Raw genomic sequence first — 23,932 nt, forward strand, 5'->3', positions numbered from 1 at the left:
TCAAGATGTTCCCTTCTGTATAGATGTTATTACTGAAGAATTTCAGGGGATTAGAAAGTACCAGAGCAAAGCCAATCAAGATCCAGATGATCTGTATTTTCTTCTACGGGAAATTCTATCAACTGACTTCACTGTTATAATTTCACTAAAGTAACAATAAATACACAAAGCTATAGATTGATTTTAATTTGTATTTATTAGATTTCTTTAATAACAAAAGTAACAGATGCTTCCTACAACAAATCAAACAATATAACAATAAACGAAGAAACAACTAATAAGTCTTCTAAATCCTACTCCATGAGATAATTGATGCTAACAGCCTAGTTATTTCTCCATGCTCATTCAAATATATGTAAACATCTCATCTACTGTGTTTTCCCAAAAATAAGACCTAGCCGGACCATCAGCTCTGATACGTCTTTTGGAGCAAAAATTAATATAAGACCCAGTCTTATATATTATATTATATTATATTATATTATATTATATTATATTATATTATATTATATACTATACTATATTATATTATACCGGGTCCCAGTCTTATATTAATTTTTGCTCCAAAAGATGCATTAGAGCTGATGGTCCGGCTAGGTCTTATTTTCGGGGAACCATGGTATGTGTGTAGGATTACTACATCTCCTATATATAGACATATATGACAGGGGTTTGTTTTTATTTTGATGAGAGGATACATATTACACTGCACCGTGCCTTTTTCACTACCATTATGCTTTTGCCTTCAATCAGTAGGAATATTAGAGCTAACCCAGTCTCTCTAATATCTACAAAAATATCACACAGTATGGACATACTGTAATGTACTGTCCTAATAATCACTCTCCCTCCTTTTCATAGACGTTCAGACCCTTTCCAAGTGTTTGTAACCTAACACCTCAGGATTCTCCTTTCCCGGAAGAGCTCCCTCATTAACTCTCTCTGCAACCAACACACTGGCCTGAGTGCTAGGGACGAGAGAAAGCTTCTTTAAACCCACTTTACATGTAAGGCTGCCCCTCAAAGCCCTGTATTTTAACATATATCATTGCCTAGCTAGATCTGCACCAAAAGACATTGACTTCTTATATCATATGGTAGTTTGAAGTCTATTACTTGCCATAAAGATATACTGCACAGGGAACCATAAAACCCAGGCTCCACTTCTAGCTTTGCCACGAACCAGTGTCATGCCAGGGACAAGTTACTTAAGTACCTGGAGGTCCATTTCCTCCTCTAAATAATGAATTGCTAGAACAAGATAATTGCTGAAGTCCCTTCACACTAAAGTCAATGATGCCATATTGTTCAATGAATGCAGACTTTATGGCAGCCCAGAGAGGGGAGTTTACTAAAACAATCTTTGTGTAACTTCCACAAAGGGTTTACTAACAAATTAACAGCACAAACAATATTAAAAGAAAAAATATTTTAACCACTCAAGAAAGCAAACTATTTAAATACCTTCGTAAGAACATTATAATTACCTATTTCCAAATAATATGCTAATCACAACTAAAAAGGTCGATTTATTAAAGCAGTATACCTAAAAAAATTAGTTCCAATTATCCAATTATAATTCCAATTATCACAGATCTTGAAAGTAATAAAATGTCTTCTAAACATTTAGGAAGTGTTGAATGGTCATCAAGAAACTTGGACTCTTTTTCTGCCTCAGCCAATCCGTTTCTAGATTAAGCATCTTCACCTTTAAAAAGTATTTATTCGACAAATCTTTATCGAACATCTACAATGGGTACTGGACTGCAGATAAAGAAGAAACATGGCCACCCTGGCCTGTGCCCATTGCTAGGATGGTATGTATAATTTTACGGTCCTGTACCTCACACCGTTTCCTAATTCAGACTGGCCCTCTCCATAATCGGACTTAATTTAGTTACATTTTAATGACTTTTAAAAGATTCATACATTATTTTTTACAAATATTCTGCTGCATTCTTCAAGACTGAAAAGCACATTAGTTCATTAGTTTTCACTTCCACTGGCAAGAATGCTTGGCAGATTGTAAATGTATGGGAAAGGGTGGCAATGAGCTATTTAATATCCATGACTACCTTTAGTTAATAAGTGATATTAAAATGTACCTGGATTTTAATTTGTTTATCTTTGTCTCACTTTAAAAACATGTAAAGAAGGAAATACCAAACTATAGGAAGAATGCCATGCTGATCACGTGTCTGAGTCATATTCTCCTGTAAAAATAAAGAGAAATGAAGACAAAAGAAACCACAGACAAAGATGAGGGTGTGGATAAAGGCACTGAAGGAGAGAAGTTATTTGCTCCAGACCACCCTCCCCACTCCCCCCAAAAAAATCCAAAAAAGCAAAAAAAAAAGAACATTGGAGAAACAGAATCCTATCAGTTTCTTCTGCTTACCCCCCCTCTCCTCCCTCTTCCCCCCCCCCCCACATTCTTCCTTTTTTTAAAGGGGGAAAGGTAAGAGCTAGACACACCCACTGAGGGAACACTGAACGTGGGGGTGGGAGGAGGGGGCGAGTTTCCTTTCCTTTAGTACCTTTTACCAGTTGTCCTTCTGTCACGTGGGTTATGTTCCTGGACTGTCTATACTCTTCAAAGAAGACACTGCATTATCACAAAACCCAACAGGGGACCCTTAAGTGAAAATTCAGAGAAAACAGAAACATAGCTTTGGCTCAGAGAACAGAGATATTTTTGGAAATCTGGCAAGTATACCTGCTTCTAGTAGTTAATAGTGTGTGTGTGTGTGTGTGTGTGTGTGTGTGTGTGTGTGTGTAAATCAGTAATACTAGGCTGATGCTGGAGCAATTTCTATGTATAGAGATAAACTAAATGAGGCAGCAGGGAATCTGATATGATGCCACCACCACCCCTAAAGTATTTTTTAAGCAACGATTTTGGGATTTCAGCTTTATACGTCTATACTTAAAAGATAAGGAGGCCCAGAGCTCTGCTTTCAAAAATGTAATCTTGGAAAAGAAGACAATTATTAAGTAAACCGATCCTTAAGTTTTTCTTTAAACAGCAAAGGTTTTCAAGACAAGTGCTTTAAATGTCTTGATTTTTCTATTCGTTTTAAAACATGCAGACTCCTGGCACTCCCTCTTATAAGTATGGGGAGGAAAACCTCAATGTTACTATAAAGGTTTAAAGAAGCTACGTCGGAGAAAGACTTCTGTAAAAGAAAAAATAATCAGTTCCCAGTCAATTTTGTGGAAAAGTCTTACTGAACATAAGGCTTTGTTTTATGTCCAGCAAAAGACCTTGTTTCTTTCCCACTTTTCTGGTAGTATAACTCATGAGAAATCACACATTATGACTTCTATATTAGACGTTACAGGGCATATGCTACATTTAACATACTTTAAGTAAATAGAAAAAGCAAAAATAGAATAGTTTTCAAGCAAATTCTTAGGGATAAACTAAGAGTTTATGAGCACGGAGTTGTTAGTTTTAATTACATCAGAGAGAAAAATAGACCACATTTCCTGAGGTTTAAGGAAAAAAAAAAATCCACTTCAAGAGGTAACATCATTAATGGCTGTCCTAAATGGTCAATCTATAACCTTTGAGGGCATAGGTGAATGAAACCCTACTGTGTTCCCCCAGATTACTCACAAAGTTAATATAATTTGGCAATAAGTCTTAAGGTTATCAGAAATTTCTAGTCACTGGCTCATAAATTATCTTCAAGTATCCTTGTTTATAGCAGCTTAATAATAAACAGCAGTGAAGTGGAAATTCTTTTTGCTTTGACAGCAGGGGGTATAGGAAGAGAATTCAGATGAAAAACATATTTCACAGCATCAGAGCTGACAAATGTGAACAATGTGCCAGACAAACTCTGCAAGTTACGAAATTTGTAATTAGAAATACTGAAACCTTATCAATGGTGCTGCCCGTATCCAATGGTTTTCAAACCAAACAAAGGAACTATTTTTGTTACAGAGCAATTTGATTTTTATTTATGATGTTTTCTTATTGCAAAAGAGACTGTTCATATTTACTGAATAATTTATCTGGATCCATGCCTTAAATGGTAGAAATACCAGCGTACTCATACAGAGTCATATCTCTTCTGGTTCAAAAGTAAACAATGGAGATACTGGAGAGAAGAGAACCATTTGTTCAACAAAGTTTTGTTCAACACCTACTTCATGCCAGGCATTAATCACAGCAGTGTGGATATTTTCACGACTATTTTATTTACTCATTCATTCATTAAAGCGTTAAAACATGCATTTATCACTTAATGCCAAGGCTTGGACAAGACACTAGGGATATAAAATAGTACCATAAAACCAAGTATGGGAGTTATACATACAGGGAAAGACTAGAATGAGTCGTGGGGTGCTGGATCTGAACTGGAATGATGAATATGAACTTAATTTAGATTTAGAACTTTAATTTAGACACACACACACACACACACACACACACACACACACACACATTTCCTAGCTCAGTCTGAGAGATTGGAGCCCTAAGAGGATTTAGAACCAATGACACACGAGGACCAAGCAGCACACCACGCACCTATCTTGGTCTTAAAATACCATTCACCACTAAAAGGAATCAGTGCACCTTGGAAAAAGGCTGAGTCCAGGGCTGGGGCAAGGAAGGACCTAGAACATCTTGTTACACCAGAAAGTCAGAAATTCTCACAGAATGATGAAGACGTATCAAAAGGGAAGAGGAGCAGTTTGTAGAGGCCACCACAGGCCAAATCTGGTAGAATTCAAGCATCAAAATAATTCATGATAGCAATGGAATATAACTCCTTGAATAAAATAAAATCTATGCATTCTAGTTAATATAAAGTAAAAATAAAGAGGAAAGGGAAGCTCTTCCTCAGAGCATAATGTCAATTAAGAAATATGGAAGCATTGCAACGATGGATGCTACAACTACGGGGTGAAAGTTTGATGAGGAACATGACATTGACAACTTCGAAGTACCTCCCACAAATTACATATTAACTGCAAAGGAAAAACAACAATGGCACAGTGGAGAAAGCTGCTGGATACAATTGAAGCAAGTGATAAATCAGTAATATGTGTACGGACTGATATCATGTGCCTATGGATATGATGCACTGAGAAGGGCACAACATCCTTTCTGTGGCTTTCCTTCCAAAACTACAAAACCTCCATCTAATCATGAGGACACATTAGACAAACACAAACTGAGGGTATTCTCCAAAATAACTGATCTCTACTCTTCAAAATACATTAAGGTCAAGAAAGAAAAAAAAGGCGAAAGAACTATTCCAGATGAAACGAGGCGATGGAGGCATGACCATAAAATGGAAAGTGTGATCCTGGATTGGATACTAGACTGAAAAAAAGTAGCTTATAAAAGGTATTACTGAGACAATAGACAAATTTGAATATGGAGTAGAAAACAGTATTATATTAAAGTTAAATTTCCAGATTTTGAAAGTGTACTGTATTTTGTCATAAGAGAATGTTCTTCTTAGGAACTACACACTAAAGCATCGCATTTAAAGTTGAAGGGGCACAACCTCCACAACTTATTCTCAACGGTTCAGAAAAACATGAACCGTTTTATGCATATATAAAAAATGTATACTCAAAAAATTTAACATGCATATATAAAAAGTTGAAAACTTAGTAAACAATTGGCAAATCTCAGTAAACAGTATGAATGGGATTTCCTTGAACTAATTTTGTAACTGTGCTTTAAGTTTGAAATTATACCGAAATTAAGTTATAAACAAACAAAACATGGATTCATTCATAAATGCAGTCATTCAGTTAACAGTTAAGATTTTATGATGTGTCAGACAGTGGACAAAGGTGAGTAGAACACAGATTCCTACCCTTGAGGACATCCCAGTCTTGTTCTATTATTTTTATTACACGAATTACAATAAACATAAAAACATATTGTCCGTCCACTTCAAAATTCTGTCCCAAAAGGGCAAGTGGCATCAATGGAGATCTTGTGGTAGGAAATAGTGGATTTCCGTGATACTAACTTGGAAATTTTAGGGGAAAATGCCTAACGCATCATTATTTTTCCTTAATTCCCTACTACACGCCTGCCCTCCATTGTATGACGTCTTTCATCAAGCGCTTATCTCCACTAGCTCTGAAACAAAGCCCCGTTATGTCAGTGTGGTAAAGGCCCCGCTCTCCAATTGCTGGAATTTCAGGCCCATTATCACTGGCTTCTCGTGGGAAAAAGGCCAACCCTGCCTTTAAGTTCAGAAGAAGAAAATTAAAAACAGTGAGCAGCCCTACCTGGATTAGTAATGAGTGACAGCGACACAGCCTGGAACTATTAGTTTCATCTGGGCCGGAAGGAATCTCGGTGGAGGAATTTTTGGCTGCAGCTCTGCTATTTGCTAAGAATTTTGAAAATTAAACACTTAGCCACTAAAAGTGGAATGTACAGATCATAGTAACGTGTAGGCAGTTTCAGCCAAAAGTTTATATGAAATCTAATAACTACATGTCAGAATAAAGTTTTCAATTCTTCCATTTGAACTTGGTGAAAAATAAATGACAGTTGATGGGGCTCAAAATATTCACATGTTGGAACTGCCAAGCTAAATAATTCAGTATCTTTTTGAACAGAAAAGTCTCCCCCCCTACAGGACACATTTTTCACAATATTAAATGTCCTGTTAGTTTAGCTCTCCTCTTCCAGCAGCTGCATTCTTTTTATGAAACTGGAGAATGATGGTTTGCCTCCCCTATAATTGGAGCAAAATTCCAGTCACATTAGGTAGGAAGCATTCAAATCACATACCTTTACAGCTTATAAATTAGGGTACTCTTTAATAGTATGCAAAAATTGAATTAGTCAAAATATCTTCAAAAGGTAGGGAGAAAAACATGTTTTGAAATAACAAGGAGGAAGCATTTCACACTGCAAAATTAAACTAGTTATCTCTTTAAATTTTGTTTCATTAAGCATGGAACTTAGCAACTAAATGAGATTAATTGTGAAAATGAGAATGCCCTGGTATAATGAGGACTTTTAGTCCTTGACTTAAGAAGTATGGTGACAAGAATTTACCTGCTGGTACCTAGTAACGATTTCCATGTGCTAATCCTACAAAGGTTAAGACTCGTTATTAGCTAAAATATGTTGCTTTCTAAATAGTTCAGTGTGTTGGTTACTTCCATATATAGTCTTCTTAATGAGGATAATGTAGTTTTCCATTCAGTTAGAAGATTTAAGAACATAACTTTCAGGGCTTTCAAATGTTAATTAATTGTTGAAATCTATCATTGCTAACAGGTCGTATATGGCTCCCACAGTGTGGAACTCAAGGGCTCTATTTCTTTTCCCTCTTTCCTTTCTACAAAAGGGCTGTGTGAGGAGAAGGGCAGAGGAGGAATGGTAGATAGGAGAAAAGAATAGGGGAGCCCAGGTGGAAAGGTCGCGTGAGGTTCTTTGTCCACGTACAAGGAAATCCTTAAGAGTTGCTACACAAACACACTAACTCAGGAAGGTTCTATGACAAAGAAGCAAGAATTCACGTATTGTTTTCAAGTTCTTTGTTTTGCTTTGTATCTACTAGAACAATAGCTCCCTAGTTAAGGGAAAGTGGGGTGGGCGGAGACCTCTCCCTTCTTCACAAACCTACTCCCACTGGCAGCCCTAAGGGTTCCTTGGAGGGGCCCCTAAACTCCCCAGATGAGTCGGAAAGTGATTTAGACTGAACAGCCTCACTTCCCCAACACACAAACAGAACTGTTAACATTCTATAGGGAAGCCACTCTCCTAGTCCCTAAAATCTTGTTCATCTCAAGCAGCTGGGTATCCACATTTATCTCTTTAACATTGAGATTTCCAAACAGTCTCCTAGGTAGGCATAATATTGACCCAACAAAAAATAAAAAATAAAAAACCAGGAAAACAAAGAATTAGAAAATGTAGGCTTGACAATAGGATTCTCCTCTACTCAGCTAAAAAGAGGGCACCGAAGCCCTCAGTTTCATCTCCTGAGAGAATGAAAGTGTCAGATTAGATTGGTAGTGGCCAAGCTGTATTCCTCAGACCAGAGTTCAGCACCATCTCTAAGACCAGGGCTCTAGGGCATCAGCTGCTGTGATTCAGTCTTGTGGAGTCAGGGAAACAGAGAGTTATGAAAAAGAGAGTTCTTCCGGTTTTACTCCCCTGTATAGGCTGTGGCCAAGACCTCTTGTAGGTACATCTGTATGTTTTCATTTCCAGAGCACATTTTACGTGTCAAGGTGCAGAAATCTTTGGATGACCGGAGCTTCTTTTCTGAACAGCCACCAATTATGGCCTGCTACCAACTTCATTATTAAAACACAGAAGACAGATTAATAAGACTAAATGAAGGGCTCTTATTATTTCTAGCAAATAACTATTTATAGGTGGCATTCTAAAGCAAAATTTCCTCTCTCCTCAGGCCCTGTTCATTTCTTTGCACTTGTCACTCTTTGTATATGAACACACACGTGTGTGCATGTGTGCATGTGTATGTGTGTGTGTGTGCTTCTCAAGGACAAGGACCTTAAGTGTCATGTTCACTACTGTGTACCCAGAGCCTAGCACGTGCTAGACGCTCAGCTCACTTTTGTTAAATATGTACGTGGCGCTGTATTCGCTAAACTCCAAACACTAAGCCAGGATGGATCACCACTATTTTTTTAAAAGGGGGGGAGGGGTTTGTGTTTGTTAATTTGGTTTGATGACTCCCCAGTGGAATCCAGGCCCTTGAGTATGGGTGTTTTATTTTTGAGGTCAGAATTATCAGTGCAGAGATGAAAGAAGTGGTATTTTCAAAGGAATATTTTTCTTCTCTCGACTTTTACACATGATAAGATGTGTGAAGAATGTGTTCGGTGTGTATCTCCTTTTCCTGGAGGAGTTCTAAATTTTTCAGGCTGTCATGAGGATTCAAGTGAATGAAGATTTTAGTTAAGAAAACAGCTTTGGCTCTTTGGCCAACTAGAAAAAAATATACTAAAAGTCTACATTACTGTTTTGTTACAGTTGACATGCCTGCCTTCAAAGGCTTAAAAGAAATCCAAAATGCTGTCAATCTGGAATTTTCTTCTAATGAATTTATAACTAATTCCAAATACATTGTTTTTTTTTATTGGACAGCTAGTTTCTAAAATACTGAATGCTTTGTTTCCAAGTTGGCTTGGGTGTATCACACAGAAATGGAAAAGATATTAGAATGAGAAATATCTACTTTGTTTTAAATGGAGCTGGCCATTTGTCATGAATATCTGAAATGGGGAAAATAACTTTATGGAATGCATAATGTTGTTTCTCTAAAACCACTAAAATTTTTAAAAACAAAGCTGTTGCACGCAAATATTAAAGCACAACACAGCAATGCATCAATTAATGAGCTCCTTTATGGTACAAATCTCATGTACTCTCTGACAGACAGCACAGCGGTGAGCACCTTTCCATGTCCACAGAGGTCCCCCAATCAATGAGGCAACTGGCAAAGAGGCCCAGCAAATCACCTGGGAGGGAGGGAGGGACATCCATGGAGCAATGGTTCTTAACCTTGGCCAATTTGTGAAACCCTCTGAAACCCGGGTAAAGAACTATGGAAACTTTCCTTTAAAAAATGCATCTTCATAAAATCCTGTGTACAATTTCAGGTGTTCTTTAGGGCTCCAAAGAGCAACCAAAGACCTTAGGTTAAGAGCCCCTGAGGCAGAGATACAGGCCTATGAAGGGAAGAAGAAATATGGCCACTGGGCCTGTCAGAGAAAATAATAGGAATTGGGAAATTTAAAAAGATGATAAAAATTTGGGGGCAAAGTGGGAGAAAACAGAAGTTTTAACTTTCAAGAAAGAGAGAAAAGTGAACAACAAGGGAGCTAGTGGGATAGAAACAAAGCAGGAGGATTGGAAAACTAAAAAGGAAAAACTAAGAGTAAGCGAGGAGAAAAGAAACATGGAGGAAAAACGCATGGGACAAATGTCTACTTACATTGAAGCTTACTGCCAGCATTTACTAAGTGTTGCTCGTGTGCTGATAACATGCTAAGCATTTTTTACGTATGTCCTTACTTAAATCTCACAACTTTAGGAGAGCTATCTTACACATTTCACAGCTCAGGAAACTAAGGCATAGAAAGATTACTGGTCAATAGACTAGTAAGTGACAGAGCTTGAATGTAAACAGACACCCGCTGTTTGATTCCCAAAGCCAGCCTCTGAGTCTTTACAGCAATGCCCACTACACAACCTGTCTTCCAAATACTCTGAGAGGCATTTCTAGACCTCTCGTACTTGTGTTCCTCTTGAAGACAATTTTCTAATAATGAAAAGTGACACTGGAACACATTATCTTTCTGAAAAGACACAGGACTAGAATCCAAGTTTCACTCTCATCAAAATCTGACATCGTCATGATTTTGTTTTTTCTTTTTCTAGCTTTATAGAGATATAATTGACACATAGCATTGTGTGCATGATTTTCCTTCCAACTGAAATTTTAATGTATGCTTTTGATTTTTGAAATTCTGTAATTCTACTTGTCAGAATACTTCGTATGCATTAAAATATTATCAAAAATGTACTAGAAATATGGCCTGTGACAGTGCACTGATGTTTACTCTGAATACCCACCAAGGTACTTGGAGTTGCATAGCTTTCTGCCAGGATACATGCTTGTCGGGTTGGCTGCCAGCTGTCTCCCTTTAGTTATTTTTAACAATACTGTTTGGTTAAAGCTGCCTTCCCAAATCAAGGATATTTTTTTAGCTACATTGAACTTGAAAGGTTTATGTTATACAGATTTGGTCTATTGCATCTCAGGATGGTTTTGATTTAGAGGGCCTTTTTGGTATGAAAACTAGGTTTACAAGTAATTTCATTCTTCTCAGAGTTTCAGTAATTGGTATTTTTCACATGGTTACCAAGCAGAGAAAGAGAACGTCTGCTTCAAAGCTGGGGTGCCCCTGACAATGTGTTTCTTTTTTATAAGAGAATGGTTAAAATCATCTTGTCACAGGTGCAGAGTATATATAGAACAGATGCTTGGATTTTAAAATGCATCGATTTGACCATATAAAAATACAAAGTAATTACACGATCTTAGTCACAGAACCAGAGGAAGCATTCAGAGAAAATAATATTAGCACAAGGTACTGAAAGTACCATCAATTTGTTAATATGTAGAATATATGCATTCACTATTCAGGATTAAACATGGATTACATAGAGTTAACATCTTTAAAAGCAGGACATACACAAAAGAAGCATTCCAAAAATGTGGCTTTTTGCCTGCTTTGTGATTGGTCTTATACAAGGATTCGAGGGTAGGGGGTGGAGGGACTAGTATGTACTTTGAGATATAGTTCCTGGGAAGTTAGCATAGAAACACTATGTAAATATTCTCATCATCCCATCCATATGTTTAGGAAAATGTCTCAGTGAATGTATGCTGCTTGATAGAAGTATTTCCACATCAGCAGAAGACAACTAAAAACACTGGTATACATATATACATATGTATCAGCACTTTCCACACTATTTGCATTTATTTGTTTATATGTCTGTATCTCCAACTAGCTGTGTGCTGCCCAAGGTAGATATTATGTCTTGTTCTGTGCTCACTGCCTGGCAACACTGTGATGCTCAATAAATATTTGTTAAATGAAATAAGCCATAGTCTCTGCCTACGAAGACGCTGTAATCGAGAACACCTGTAATGCTAAATAATCAAACTTCATCTAATCTTTGTTGCATTTTTAAATGTAATTTATCTATATATAAAGAATATGAGTTCTTTCCATTTTATAAGCACAGTGTAAAAATTAGGTCTAAATTTTTATGGGAAAAAAGATATGCCAGTACTTCTTACTATACTTTTTACCTTTTTTTTTCTTTTTGCAATTTACTCCCCTATTGTTTTAAAAATTGATTCCTTTTACATTGAGATGATAATAAAGGCTAATGTGGGTTGACTACTTCACACTATGTATGGCTGGCACTCATCATTTTATATGCATTTTTCATTTAATGCTCACAAGTACCCTAGGAGGTAATATTACACTGCCCCACTATCAGGCATGCAATGAAAAAAAAAAAAAAAAAAAAAAGCAACAGATAAATGGACCATAAGAATACAGAAACAGAGCAATGTAAACAGGATCCAGTGGAGATGACATTTCAAATCAATGTGGTAAAGATGGATTAGCCACTATTAATGTTGAAATAAGTGGTTATCCATTTGGAAAAATAAAATACAATTAGATCCTAAAATAACCCCCAAATAAATCTCAGATGGATTAAAGATTAAAATGTCAAAAAAAAAACAAAAGGTGTAAAAAGTACTACAAAAAATATTTTTATGAAGTTAGCTTGTGACATGAAAGCCAGAAACAATTTAAAAAAAAAAAAAGATACTGACAAAATTGACTATTCTCAAGTTTAAAATTCTATGTGGCACCTTCCTTCCTCAAATTTTTATTCATCCAATGGAATGATCGAGCCCAAATTCATCATGAAGACCTTCCTCCCTCTCCCTTCTTTTTCATCCTTTTCCCATTTCTCTGTGTTGGGCAGAGGCTGCTGGAGAGGAGTTGGCATGTCTTGGAGCAAAAATTTGGTCAATTATAACCAGAAGATTTGTTATATACAAGGGAACTGAGCAAAGAAGTAAATGTATTGTGTTAATTGGAGGCAGGTTTCTTCACATGGAAAGAGGAAAGCTTAGGGAAAAAAACACTTAGGATATTGGATTACAATTGGAGGTATAAGTATGAACTTTTCTTTCTTTCTTTCTCCCTTCCTTCCTTCCTTCCTTCCTTCCTTCCTTCCTTCCTTCCTTCCTTATTTATTTATTTTTATTTATTTATTTATTTTAAGGAGGGTGCAGCTCACAGTGGCCCACACGGGGATCGAACCAGCAACCTTGGTGTCATTAGTACCACATTCTAACCAACTGAGCTAACTGGCCACCCCTATCATTATTTATGTAGATGGATATGGAAGTATAGAAATGTATGAGATATAGATACACACACACACACACACACACACACAATTTCCCAGCTCTGTCCATTGATAGGGCCTAAATGCAATGAGGCCTCGGCAGCAGTAAGCACATCTGAGCATCTAGACCTCTGTTTCTGAATACCGTTCCCCACTAAAAAGAAACAGAGCTCCTCAGAGAAATGCCTGAATACAGGGCTTGAGCAGGGAAAGTACGAGATGAGCCTAGGATATCTTGTTATGACAGAATATAAGAAAGTGCTCAAACAACCATAGGGACATGTCAAAAGGACACAGAACTCAGCTTGAAGTAGCCCATTTTCACTGGCCACCCTGGGATAATTCGAGCATCAAGATAAATAAAGATAAAACAATCTTACTTACGTGAAAAGTATGATATGAGATGTCTGCATATCTAGACAAAGAATGAAAGAATATCCTTATTAACGGTTATATTATGATGAAAACAGGAGAGAAATACAGTGGAAACCATTTTGGTAGTTTTTTTTTTTAAAGATCATTCTTTTATAGAGATATTATAGTAGCTTCACTATAAAACTACAGTATTATGAAGTCTTAAAAACTACCATAATGGAAACTATATAACAACACTGAGAATTGGTTACAGTGGGTTAATGAAAAAAATGTTTTCACTAAGAATATGGCTGTGTCCCAACCTGTGTGGCTGCGGAGGATTAAATGTCCTGCTGTCATGTAAGCCAACAGTGTGGAAAGAGAACTCTTCGCCATTCATCGTAAATCTTTTCCTTGTCCTGTGTCCCAGTTCTGGTCACAGACTATGTTATTTCCTAGAACCATAAGCCTTAGCCTCATCGTTACTCCCCATCCAATTCATTCTATCTCTGTAATGCCATCAAATCTATCTTGTTCCTTGCTCTCTCCATCTGCGTGACTGCTGTCCTAGTTTGGGTCACTGTCACCTCATGTCATGTGTCTTTTCCACCTTTCACTGCAACCTCTACAGGGTCACTAAAGTTGCCTCCATGTTCAAACATTTTCAATGGGTTACTACTGATTACACACAGAATCTTATACCCAATATACACAAAAATTAACTCGAAATGGATTGCAGACCTAAAAGTAAGAGCTAAAAATTATAAATTTTCTAGAGGAAACCTTCAAGACCTTAGGCTGATCAAAGATTTCTTAGACAAGAATAATTGAAAAGCTAAACTTCATCAAAATAAAAATTTATATGCTCAAAAAACACCATCAAGAAAATGAAAAGGCAAGCCATAGACTGGAGAAAATATTCATAATACATATATCCAACAAAGGACTTGTATCTAGAACATATAAAGAACTTTTATAATAAAATAGTAAAAAGACAATCCAATTTAAAAATGGGCAAAAGATCAGAACAGACTTTTCACAAAAGAAACCATATGGATGGAACGTAAGCACATGAAAACATACAAATTCAAACCAAATGAGAGACCACTACACATCCACCAGAATGGCTAAAGTTAAAAAGACTAACAATACCGAGTGTTGAAGAGGTTGGGGAGTATCTGGAACTTTCACAGTCTTGGTGGGAATATGAAATAGTACAGCTCTGAGAACTATTTGGCAGCTTCTCATAAAATTAAACATAAACTTCCTATATGATCCTACAATTCAACTCCTGAGGATAAACCCAAGAGATATGAAGACATTAATACACAAAGACTTGTACGTAAGTGGGAGCTTTATTCATAATAATAAAAAAGCTGGAAGCAACCCAAACACCCATCAATACAAGAGAGATCAATGTGTTGTGGTCTGTTCACGCAAAGGAATACTGCTCGCCAATCAGAAGGAACAAACTACTCATATATACAACATGGATGAAGCTGAGAAATATTACGCTGAGCAAAAGACGCCAGACACAAAAGACAGACTGTGTGATGCCATTTGTAGTGACAGGAGCAGAGCAGTGGTTGCCTGGGGCTAGTGGGGGGGGGGGCACTAAGGAGAGTACAAGGTACGAGGGAACTTTTTAGGTGATGGAAATGTTCCATGCCTTCACCGTGCTGGTGGTTACAAGGCTGTATAGATTTATTGAGCAGCTAAAACCATCCACTTAAAATGGGTACATTTTATTGCACCCGAATTACATCTCAATCAAGTTCATTTTATAAGAAAATGAAAATGAGAGGCTCAAAAATGTTCATTCAGCACTGGCTACCGTGGCCACACAATGTTTCTGATACGACCCCGCCCCTCGCCCCCATGCTACTCAGGGTAACGGGATTGGGCCACCTGCAGATTTTGTGGGGCAGTGCAAAGTTTAGATGCAAATCATTAATTCTCCTTCAAAGGCGTCATCCTGCTTCAACATCCTTCAGAACGATTGTTCTTTAATGTTTTAAACAAGATTTGTACATAAAAAAAGTTCACTGCAGCACTTTTCACAACATCCAAGAATGGTAACGACTTAATTTGGATAATAAATAGTAAATTTAAATATATGCACACATCACATGTATGCTTGTATTTTCATAAAATCTCTGAAAGAAATGGGTAAGCAGCTATTGCCACCAAGGAGAAGAACTGAGTGACTGAAGGACTAGGCACAGACGAAGCCTCCATACCTTTAAACCTTTTTAATTCTGTACCACACATATATATTATCTATTCTAAAAAATAACCTGGAATTGATGTAAGCTATCACCCATAAAACACAGCGATATTTGCCATAATTAGAAAATGAACTTGGCTTGACAGATTCCCAGTTCTACCGCATCTTTGAACAGTGTCGGACACTGACACTGAGTCCTGCAACTCACCTATCATTCATTGGACCTGTTACCTACACTTCATCATCATAAAAACTGAGGTTCTGATTTTATTATATTAGTCATAATATATCATTGTTTGTATCATTGGAAATGCCTTCCAAACAAAGCTACTCGCCTTCTAAAACGCCTTCTATCTTCTGCCTGAGAAATACTCACAGTTCTTATTTCTACACACAAATCACTAGCATAGTCAGGAAAAATCAGACGGCAACATGCGCCCAAAACAACAGTCAGAAAACAACAGAAAATTACAAAAGTATCACTAGGATTTAAAAAATTATTCAAACCTATTTGGAGTTAGTGACATTTTATTCCACGAGCCAAATTCTACCATGCAGATCTAGAACAAAATAAATAATAAACCAAAACAAACAAAAGGATAAATTAAAAATTAAAATTTTATTTTTAATCAAATTGAATTTTTTCAAAATTAAATATTAAGCTGGTCGGATACCAACATTTATTATATATTTTCAAGATATTCTATTAATTGAACCTGACAAATTTATACTTTACTTAAGTAAAAGTAGCAGATATTCAATAAAGGACACTAATTGCTGAAAATTCAGTTTCACTGTATATTATTCTGACTAATAAAGCATGTCAAGTGATTCATGCATTTCTAAACACTATACCCTAAAACATATTTCCACCCAAATAGTTGTGCATCACAGAGTAGGAATAAAGTAAAGAGAGAGCCTTCAGAATAATCTTGCTATGGAATTGTCATTAAACTACCTAGTTGAGGTCCAGATAAAACTAAAAACACATAAATACATGTACAAAAATAAATCAGTTCACAGTAATTATAAAAAGAATTCAAAGTAATCTAAACATATTGCCCAAATAACCAGAAACTCATAAAGGACTGTGTTAAGAATTGTTTGTTTTCCCAATCTGTGTAACATTGTAAATCTACGCATTTCAAAAACACTTATTGAAAACACACCTAATAGGGTGGTGAACACACAATGTGAGACATAGATAATGTATTACAGAATTATACACCTGAAATCTAACTTTACTAACAATTGTCGCCCCAATAAACTTTAAAGAAAAAAAAAAAGAAAACACTTAATAGCAATGTAATTTTTAGGCGTTTAAAAGATTACACAAATTAGAACAACTTTGAATAAAACATACTTACCCTGAGATTTTAAAAAAAGTTCTTGCAAGCAATTACATCTATGGTTAAATGTCAAAACACACATATAAACCATTAAATTGTACTTACTATCAATCTAATTATTGTCATGACAAAAGAAGCACTGAATTAATTTCGAACTCACATATAACATTATTTAATACTGAACTACCTTTCTTTTGCATTTACCAGAAACAAAGTAAACTAGTTTGAGTATTCTTTAAAAGAAAAATTCTCTATGCCAAGTTCTGTTGCCCAGCCAAAAAACAAACAAGGATCTCAAGTAAAGATTTTACCTTTTTAATCTCTAGATTACAGAAAGACATTATTTTACCTTAATAAATGATAATTTGCAGTTTTCTTGAAATGTCCAGTCAAAAAACTGAAGCATCCCATTTTAAGTCAGGTCAAATAGCTGTAAACTCTAAATATTGAATTTGAAGTTTTAATCGTTATCAAGATATCCCCATCCTTTTTTATATTCAAAACACCTCTTTCATGGTCTACAACTAAAATAAAGCAATTGTTGTGCACGCTGGGGATTTATTCTAAACTGTTTCACGACATCTTAAACTACTCACTTAGAAATACAATTATCAATACAAATCCCATTGTAATTGTTTCATTCTGTTTCTTTGCCACATGGCACAGTGCCATATACTGTATCTTTTGCATTCTGAAAAACTCAGTGTCTTACATAGAAACAGCTTTGAAAATTGGCTCACGGCCTATTTGCAATTGATACTATAGCTTAAATACCTTTCCAGCAAAGTTACACTAACTTCAAAATATTCTGAGATCAACCATTAAAATGTTTTTGTTTCGGTTATAACACTAATGAGCACCAAATGTTAGAATTTGTTTTAACGATCTAATACATCCAGGATTTTCTTAAAAGGAAAGGCTGGATCAGCTATCCATTATATAACAAAAGGCAGATTAGTCAGTACCGATACAGATAATACTTGAAAAGATTTAATACTTAAGTGTAGAATCAAGCATTAAAAAAGTAAAATTCAAAAAGCCTGCTCAATTAGCCATTGTATTTTTTCCCTATAAAAATACCAAACTCCTAGTTTCTAAGCTACACTTGAAAGCCTCCTTCCCTTCATTCCTTGCACAGGCCACTTAACCTTCACCTTGATTTCCCTATTCCTGTAAAGTGAGTGATACTATTATGCTTTATTATACTTTCTTATGCTGCAAAGGAACATAAAGTATCAAAGGAAGTAAAAAGCAGTTGGAGGAAATCTTAACATATCAGGTCTATTAAAGCCTAGTTAAGAACCACTGATGTGACAAGATTTTAAGAAACAAATGTGCACATACTATTATAAATATACAAAAAACAAAGCGTAGAGAATGGGCTGTTGGGGATATAGTCTAGAGATGAACGCTCAGCATGTAAAAAGGCGGCAGTCCAAAGACAACTGCAATTCCACGGGTATCTTTCGTAGCCCCAACACAACGCCTCCACGGGGGTGTAATACGCCAGTATCTTCAGTGGCAACCATGGCCGTGACCCCGTTTGTCTGCTTTTGCTGCAGACTCTTGTGTGCACCTGCTTTCAGACCTCTCCCACATCTATCTGTCTTGGTTGCTGCAACCACCACTATTAAGCTCATCTTTCCTTTCGTTTTTCTCCTTCTCATTTTTTGATTGCTACTGTGACTTGACACTTGGCTTCCACCTGGACTTTTATAGAACCCAACAAGCATGCGCCTTTTCTTTTGGTTGATCAATTATTAATCACTCCTTTTAGCTGTCCTAGTCAAGTCTTTGCTTCTTGTTTGTTATTTTTATCACAGCTCAAAAGAAATTTTTTTTCTTCATCATTAGAGATCTCTCGTTTGCCTTATTTACACGCTTCATTCTACTCTCAATTCGGATACAGCTCATTAAATAACTAAGGTTTTATGAGGCAAACCACAGATGTAACTATATATTTGCACCTGAACTAACTACAACTCACTATTATTTAAAGAATTTCCACCCAGAATCTTCCACTTGGGAATATTTTGTTAGCATAATTTTAGATAAGGTATTTACAATGATAAAATTGCACTTCTTTAAATACCACTCTGTATTCTATTATGCTATCTTGGATTTGCATAACTTCTCCAATTTGTTGGGATTAATTAATTTTATCATTATATACCAAGTAGAGAAATTAAAAGTATTTTTAAGTAACCTGTCTATAAATGCAAGGCATTTTAGTCTATAGTAAATTCAAGGAAGATTCACTGTACCTTAAGTTTCTAACAACTTCTAAATGCTATTCCCCAAAATCCGTTTATCATGAATGAAATAACAATGGCCTTCTGATGAGCTATTATTTGGAAACCTCATCAAAATACTGTTCTGTTACACTGTTGTATTGTATAGCATTATTTCCCTAAGAGTCGTCTGTGGAGTACAAAGGGCATCAGATGACCAACTGATATTAAGGGAATAAACGGTTCTGAGTTCCATCAAATGGAGGAAATGTTGACCTAAACCAAGCTAAAGCAGTTTGTAATACTACAGGACTTCTTAGTGACATTAATATATTGCTACACACTGTACCTCAACACCTGTGTGGACACATGCGCCTGTGTATGCTGCAAGGGGTGGCATTTATGCAATTGTTCCTGAGTTTATGATTACAAAACCATATTCTAGCAGATCATCTCCCAAAACTAGTGCCTCATGGAACATACTTTGGAAAATACTAACATTTATAGAAAATGGTCACTATTGATTGCTTGTTTTTAACCTTGAACATAAAGCAATTTCTGTCAGACACTATATTTGTAAAAGTACTAGCAAATGCAACATTATATTCATAAAAGAAAGATTTATAGATGATGTCCAGCCCAATTCTGGAATTGGTACATATGCATTGATTTAGTCATTCGCTCATTCAAACACTTATTAATAGCTTTATATACGCCCAGCACTGTGCTAAGTGCGAATCACAAAGATAAATAGGATGAAATCTTTGACCCGAGATGAATGAGATATTCTGCTTGCCTTTGCATGTATTAGTAACTTAAAGAAAATAAGTTATATGTATAGGGTATTTAACTAAATGGTATAACTATACACAGAAATGTGGTTTTGTTGCAATCTTTTTTTAAGAACCCTTCTAAACATACCGCAAATAAAAGCTGGTGGCTGGTGATATGGCCAGACAAGCATATCTAATCACATTTTCTCTTCACTCTTGTCTCAGAATTCAGTAGCTAATTAAAGAATGTTGGAAATAATAACCTGGCTTTGGTGGCTAAACTTAAAAGGACCTAGTACTGTTTTGTGTTATCAAATAATTTGATCGCTCTGAGAAAAATGAACAGGAGTGACTTGGAAGCAAGCGATTTGCCTCTTTTCTCTGAAGCAGACTTATGGTTACTCTTATAACCTCAAATTTCTGTTGAGGGTAGGCTGATACTTTTCAACCTGCATCTGAGCATTATGATATAGATATCTTCTTTCTAACTCGGCCACTTACCTATCTAGCCTTATAATCTCTAGCACTTTCGTCTTCTAGTTAATAACATGTTATTATGTGTTCAATAATCCTAAAACCATGCACACAAAACTTTAATCAATACAAATGAATGGCTAAATGGTACTTAAAGGAAAACTTTTATTCAGAATTTTTCAAAAGCTTTAAGTCTATAATCCTTGTAAGACCAGACTGTAATTACCAAAATAATTCTCTTCTTTCGCACTGTCTTAGCAATTGAAATCAGGAGCATATTTCTAAATATTTCGGAAATGAAATAGTATCTTCTTAGAAAAAAAAATCTGTGAAACTTCTAGATTTCTCCATTCTTGCTAGACTACTCCACTGGACAAAATTAGTTGCATGTGTTTGTAGAGATCAAAAAATACATAGAAACAAATCAGAATGAAAATACAACATATCAAAATTTGGGGGACGCAGCGAAAGTGGTAATAAAAGGGAACTTTATATCATTAGAGAACTATCTCAAGAAACAAGAAAAGTCCCAAATAAACAACCTAAAGTTACATCTTAAAGAACTAGAAAAAGAACAAATGAAGCCTAAAGTCAGCAGAAGGAAATAAACATATATGATTTTCAAAATTTTTAAATTGTGGTAAAATACACATATAAAATTTACCATCTTAAACCAATTTAAGTGTACAATTCAGTATTGTTAAGTACATTCACACTGTGTATCACCAATGTCCAGAAACTTTTCATCTTGCAAAACTGAAACTTTATCCCCATTAAACAACAACTTCCCATTTCCCCCTTCCTCCAGTCCCTAGCCATCGCCATTTTGTTTTCTGTCTCTATGCTCCTGACTGCTTTGAACACCTCATATAAGTAGAATCATATAGTATTTGCCTTTTTGTGACTGATTTATTTCACTTAGCAAAATGTCTTCAAGGTTCATCCATGTTACAACATGTATGTGAATCTCCCTCCTTTTTACAGCTGAATAATATTCCACTGTGTGTAGATACCACATTTTGTTTATCTATTCATCCATCAATGGACACCTAGGTTGCTTGTCCCTTTTGGCTGTCAGTAATGCTGCTATGAATGAACATGTAAATTAAATGATACATCAAAAGTTCATATTACCAGAATTATTCAAATAATACAATTCATATTAAACGAATTATTCATATGAAAGGTAAGAAAAATATAAAAAGCCAAGGAAAATAAATTTATCACTTCGTTTTCTAATAAAGCATGCTACTTTCCATTCAGTGAAATGATAGAAAAAAAGCAAAAGCCCAGTTATTTGAATTGTCACCAAGTTCTATTTCTTTCATAATTAGTTTTAAAAGTCTATCAGGTCAATTAAACAATAATGAATTTTGGGATCTAAAATTAATATATACCAAGAATTTATCACACATGAACTCCAGAAATATTTTCCCATGGCAAATACTCTTAAAATTTTACAGAAAGCTTAAAACGATGCCTAATTTTTTTTCATGAAGCATTCTTACTATTTCATTGACTGATTCACATTTTTCTCAAGTTCCATCTTTCAAAGAGAAAACATACCACACCTGCTTTTGACAAGCATTTAATCACATCATCAATGAAAGCTACTTAAAGGTTTAAAACATCAAGAATGAGGAACTATGAAGTCTTGTACAATATTAAGTAAAAGCTTTTCTATTTAGACAAAGGAACTCATGAAATGAACATAATACACATATGCACATGTCAGAGCACTTTCTTCATCTTCTTGTTAATAATATGTGCTGCGCGATAATCCTAAAACCTTAAATGATACGTTATAACATTCAGTTTCCACACCAAAGTGGCACCAAGGTGAGTCATTAGATACGCTCCTTTCTAGTCCCCTCCTTCTCGGAGCACAGCTCCGAAGTGCTGTGTGGACTTGGTGCCCACAGTCACTGAATAATCCCTTCCTTTAAGAATGTTCAAAATTGTTGGCTGCTGCCACTGGAAAAACAGGGCGTATCTACAGGTACTGTCTTGAAAGAGACCCAAAAGTCACTGTTTCATGAAAAAGCCAAATTGCAAGACAATTCTGAAAAGACGCGAAAATATTAACAGTAGTTTCTTAGAGTCACACGGGGAAGGTGGGTAGAAAAAAGGACTTCTTATTTTCATTTAACATCCCACAGGGGATTTGTAAGGCAGTAAAACTATTCTGTACGAAACTGTAATGGTGGATGTATGAATTATGCATTTGACAAAGCTCATAGAATTGTACAACACGAAGAGTAAATCCTAATGAAAAGATGGACTTTAGTTAATAATAACATATTAACATAGGCTCATCAATTGTAACAAATGCATACGCTATTGAAAGGTGTCAACAATCACGGGTGGGGGGGTGAGGGGAGGGCTGATACAGGAACTCTCTACTTGCCGCTCAGTTTTTCCATAAGCCTAAAACTGTTCTAAAAAATAAGTCTATTACATAAAAAAAGAAACCTGCAGTGATTTTTCAAATGACAAGTATAATAAGTATCCTCTCGTAGCATAGAAAAACAAATTTTAAAACTGTTAAGAACTCTAAATATTTTAATCACACAATTAAAGGCAGATTTGGGAGATGAAATCAATAGATGCCATGTAATCGCAGGGCTTTCTAACTTTCTATCATTATCAGATATTTTGCCATTTAAACTATGTTAGCATCCAGAATACAAACTTGCTCAGTACGTAGGCACGAAGAGAGAATGATTATCCGATACAGGCAGGTCCTGCTTTCCACTCGTGTCTACACATTACACACTACACTACAAGTATCTATACTCTAGATCACTGTTTCTCACCATTTTATTCATTATCATCTCACTAAGGTGGCTATTTAGACATTTATTCCCTAACCATGCTCACCCATGAAGTCTTAATGCCACCGATATACTCACTATTCTTCCATATTATTATGAATAGTCACCCCCTACATAGATCATTCTCCTTACCTCTGTTTGGGGATAAGACCACTTACCTGACAAGGACGTTAGAATAATGAGAACTGCTGCACCATGCGTCTTAGCATAGCGTCAACGCATTGTAAGCAACTGATAAATTGTTGTAAGGTAACAACTATGGTGACAAGCACTTTTGTTCTCTTACAATCAGATGGCAATAGAAGAAATGGACTAAACTGACCTTTTTTATAAACTGGGCTATTTCTTTTTTAAAAAGTCAAAACCACCACCTATTACTACTCGGAATGTGGTTCTTCCTGAGAGCAGGCTAAAAAATATAGTTGTCATTTCTATCCTTCCACAGTCAAGTTGAATGGATGAGCGAATGAATCAATCAATGAATAATCACTGAAATGACTTCATCTATTACTGATTAATTCCCTGAACTAGAGAAATATCGCCACCTCATATAATATGGTTGCTACCCATATCTAGAAACTTCTCACTAAGCCATAGCTGATGGGACAATGGAGGCATGAAGTAGATAGAGATCGTGCTGAAGTTTCAGCTTTGTTCTGTCATGCTCCAACCCTCTCCTATTATAAAAGAGAGAAATGTTACTAGGATTAATAT

The 23,932-nt window shown here is 35.8% G+C and overlaps 1 protein-coding gene across 13 annotated transcripts in view; it reads right to left on the reverse strand.

Moving 5' to 3' along the window:
• Window positions 1-23,932, reverse strand: part of DISP1 (dispatched RND transporter family member 1) — a 179,335-nt gene that overhangs the window by 111,358 nt on the left and 44,045 nt on the right. Inside the window, exon 2 of one of the 13 annotated variants that reach the window (XM_074316967.1) lies at window positions 13,361-13,391. The exons of the other annotated variants lie outside the window; for them this stretch is intronic. The gene's annotated coding sequence lies outside the window, so the exon portion shown is untranslated. The remainder of the gene's footprint in view (window positions 1-13,360; window positions 13,392-23,932) is intronic. 13 annotated transcript variants of the gene reach the window in all.

Source organism: Rhinolophus sinicus, linkage group LG12, assembly GCF_036562045.2.
Source record: "Rhinolophus sinicus isolate RSC01 linkage group LG12, ASM3656204v1, whole genome shotgun sequence".
In the NCBI taxonomy this organism is placed as follows: Eukaryota; Metazoa; Chordata; class Mammalia; order Chiroptera; family Rhinolophidae; genus Rhinolophus; species Rhinolophus sinicus.